A 4,264-nucleotide genomic window follows, 5' to 3' on the forward strand; every position below is an offset into this window, starting at 1 on the left:
AAGCTTGCCGCCACGGAGTTTTCCGACTATGCTCTTGTGTGGTGGAACAAGCTACAAAAGGAGAGAGCAAGAAATGAAGAGCCAATGGTTGATACATGGACGGAGATGAAAAAGATCATGAGGAAGCGGTATGTGCCGGCTAGTTACTCAAGGGACTTGAAATTCAAGCTCCAAAAACTAACCCAAGGCAACAAGGGGGTTGAGGAGTATTTCAAGGAAATGGATGTGCTCATGATTCAAGCAAATATTGAAGAAGATGAGGAGGTAACTATGGCTCGATTTCTTAATGGTTTGACTAATGATATCCGTGATATTGTTGAGCTGCAGGAGTTTGTTGAAATGGATGATTTGCTTCACAAAGCAATCCAAGTGGAGCAACAATTAAAAAGGAAGGGAGTGGCTAAGAGGAGTTTTACCAACTTTGATTCTTCTGGTTGGAAAGACAAAGGTAAGAAAGATGGGGCTGCTACTTCTAGTAGTTCCACACCTATCCCATCAAAAACTCGCTCAAAGTCCCAAGAGGAACCCTCTAAAAGGAGTAGAGATGTGAAGTGTTTCAAGTGCCAAGGCCTAGGACACTATGCTTATGAGTGCCCTAACAAAAGGTCCATGGTTCTTAGAGATGGAGAATATATAAGTGAATCTGATGTTGAAGAGGAAGAGGAGAGTGAGTACGTAGAGGAAGAGGAGACTCCGGAGGGAGATTTGTTGATGATTAGGCGGTTACTTGGTGGTCAATTGAAGCATGAGGAGGAGAGCCAAAGAGAAAACATCTTTCACACTAGATGTTTAATCAATGGCAAGGTGTGCATGGTGATCATTGATGGAGGTAGTTGCACCAATGTGGCTAGTGCTAGATTAGTGTCAAAGCTAAATTTAGCTACTAAACCACATCCTAGGCCATACAAACTTCAATGGCTTAGTAAGGATGGGGAGGTGCAAGTGAGGCAGCAAGTTGAAGTGGACGTTTCCATTGGGAAATACAATGATAAGGTACTTTGTGATGTTGTTCCTATGGAGGCCAGTCACTTACTGTTGGGGAGACCATGGCAATTTGATAAAAGAGCCAATCATGACGGTTACACCAACAAGATCTCTTTCATGCACCAAGACAAAAAGATTGTGCTCAAGCCATTGAGTCCACAAGAAGTGTGTGAGGATCAAAAGAAAATGAGAGAAAAACTTCTTCAAGAGAAAAGAGAAAAAGAAAAGGTGAGCAAAACATTTGAGAGTGAGAAAAAGAGGGAAACACTTGAGAGGAAAAAGAGTGAACAAAAGAAGAGTGAAACACTTGAAGTGAGGGAGAGCTATTTAGCCACAAAAAGTGAGGTCAAGAGGTTGTTTCGTGCTAAACAGTCACTATATATCTTGTGTTCCAAAAATCAGATTTTGACCACTAACACTTTTGATGATTTTGAAGTGCCTTCTAGTGTTAAAACTCTTTTGCAGGATTTTCAAGACATGTTTCCACCAAATGTGCCAAATGGACTACCACCTTTGAGGGGAATTGAGCATCAAATTGATCTCAATCCAGGAGCTTCTTTGCCTAATAGGCCAGCCTATAGAAGTAATCCACAAGAAACCAAAGAGATTCAAAGACAAGTGGATGAACTCATTAGCAAAGGTTGGGTAAGAGATAGTATGAGTCCTTGTGTTGTCCCAGTGATTTTGGTCCCTAAAAAGGACGGGACATGGCGCATGTGTTCCGATTGTAGAGCCCTTAATAACATCACCATTAAATATAGGCACCCTATACCTAGGCTTGATGATTTGCTTGATGAATTGCATGGTGCATGTTACTTCTCTAAAATCGATTTAAAAAGTGGATGCAATCAAATTAGGATTAGAGAAGGGGATGAATGGAAAACTGCTTTTAAAACAAAATATGGTTTGTATGAATGGTTTGGTTATGCCTTTTGGCCTAACTAACGCTCCTAGCACTTTCATGAGACTAATGAACCATATCTTGAGAGAGTTCATAGGAAAGTTCGTTGTGGTGTACTTTGATGATATTCTTATCTATAGCACTTCACTTGATTTGCATATTGATCATTTAAAATCTGTCTTGACTGTGCTTAGAGAAGAACAATTGTATGCCAATCTTGAAAAATGCATCTTTTGTACTAACCATGTTGTGTTTCTTGGTTTTGTTGTGAGTTCAAAAGGAGTGCAAGTTGATGAGGAGAAGGTTAGGGCTATTCAAGAATGGCCTACACCTAAGTTCGTGACCGAGGTGAGGAGTTTTCATGGCTTAGCAAGTTTTTATAGACGATTTGTGAAGGATTTTAGCACATTGGCAGCACCTCTCAATGAAGTGCTCAAGAAAAATGCTGGTTTCAAATGGGGAGAGAAACAAGAAGAAGCTTTCAATGTTCTTAAGCAAAAGCTAACTAATGCTCCCATACTTGCGTTGCCAAACTTTCAAAAATCTTTTGAAATTGAGTGTGATGCTTCAAATGTTGGGATTGGGGCTGTGTTGATGCAAGAAGGCCATCCAATTGCTTATTTTAGTGAAAAGTTAAGTGGTCCTACCCTTAACTATTCAACTTATGATAATGAGTTGTATGCCTTAGTACGGGCTTTGAAAACATGGCAACACTACCTTTATCCCAAGGAATTTGTCATTCATAGTGACCATGAGTCCCTCAAATATATCAAGGGGCAAGGCAAGCTTAACAAAAGGCATGCGAAGTGGGTGGAATTCCTAGAGCAATTCCCTTATGTTATCAAACATAAAAAGGGAAAAGGTAATATTGTAGCTGATGCTCTTTCTCGGCGTCATGCATTACTTTCTATGCTTGAAACAAAATTGATTGGTCTTGAATGTTTGAAAAGCATGTATGAAAATGATGAAACTTTTGGAGGAATTTTTAAAAATTGTGAAATTTTTTCAGAAAATGGTTTCTTTAGACATGAAGGCTTTCTTTTCAAAGAAAACAAATTGTGTGTACCTAAATGTTCTACTAGAAATTTTCTTGTTTGTGAAGCACATGAAGGAGGTTGAATGGGGCATTTTGGGGTCCAAAAGACTCTAGAAACATTACAAGAACATTTTTATTGGCTTCATATGAAAAAGGATGTGCAGAAATTTTGTGAACATTGCATTGTATGTAAAAAGGAAAAGTCTAAGGTAAAGCCTCATGGATTGTATACTCCATTGCCAATTCCGGAGTATCCTTGGATTGATTTATCCATGGATTTTGTTTTGGGGCTGCCTAAAACAAGCAACGGTAGAGATTCCATTTTTGTGGTTGTTGATAGGTTTTCTAAAATGGCTCATTTTATTCCATGTAAAAAAGTTGATGATGCTTCCCATGTGGCTGATTTGTTTTTCAAGGAGATTGTGAGACTCCATGGTCTGCCAAGGAGCATTGTTAGTGATAGGGACTCTAAGTTCCTAAGTCATTTTTGGAGGACTTTGTGGAGCAAGTTGGGCACTAAATTGTTATTTTCAACCACTTGTCATCCACAAACCGATGGGCAAACGGAAGTTGTTAATAGGACTTTGAGAACTTTGCTTAGGACAATTTTGAGGAAGAACTTAAAAACTTGGGAAGCTTGTTTACCCCATGTTGAATTTGCTTACAATAGAGCTGTTCATAGCACCACTAATTGTTCTCCTTTTGAAGTTGTTTATGGTTTTAATCCACTAACTCCTCTTGATCTTTTGCCTATGCCTAATGTTTCTGTTTTTAAGCATAAAGAATGTCAAGCAAAGGCGGATTATGTGAAGAAGCTTCATGAGAGAGTCAAAGATCAAATTGAGAGGAAAAATAAAAGTTATGCTAAACAAGCCAACAAAGGGAGAAAGAAGGTTGTCTTCGAACCCGGAGATTGGGTTTGGGTGCACATGAGAAAAGAAAGGTTTCTGGAACAAAGGAAATCAAAGCTTCAACCAAGGGGAGATGGACCATTTCAAGTGCTTGAAAGAATCAATGACAATGCTTACAAAGTTGAGCTGCCCGGTGAGTATAATGTTAGTTCCACCTTCAATGTCTCTGATTTATCTCTTTTTGATGCAAATGGAGAATCCGATTTGAGGACAAATCCTTCTCAAGAGGGAGAGAATGATGAGGACATGACCAAGAGCAAGGGCAAGGATCCACTTGAAGGACTTGGAGGACCTATGACAAGGGCTAGAGCAAGGAAAGCCAAGGAAGCTCTTCAACAAGTGTTGTCCATACTATTTGAATACAAGCCCAAGTTTCAAGGAGAAATGTCCAAGGTTGTGAGTTGTATCATGGCCCAAATGGAGGAGGACTAA

At 39.4% G+C, this 4,264-nt stretch overlaps 1 pseudogene; it reads left to right on the forward strand.

Annotated features, from left to right (window-relative positions):
* Nucleotides 1-3,973, forward strand: LOC121173572 (uncharacterized; annotated as a pseudogene).
* The last annotated feature ends 291 nt before the right edge of the window (nucleotides 3,974-4,264 follow it).

This window comes from Glycine max, chromosome 15 (assembly GCF_000004515.6).
Source record: "Glycine max cultivar Williams 82 chromosome 15, Glycine_max_v4.0, whole genome shotgun sequence".
Taxonomy (NCBI): domain Eukaryota; kingdom Viridiplantae; phylum Streptophyta; class Magnoliopsida; order Fabales; family Fabaceae; genus Glycine; species Glycine max.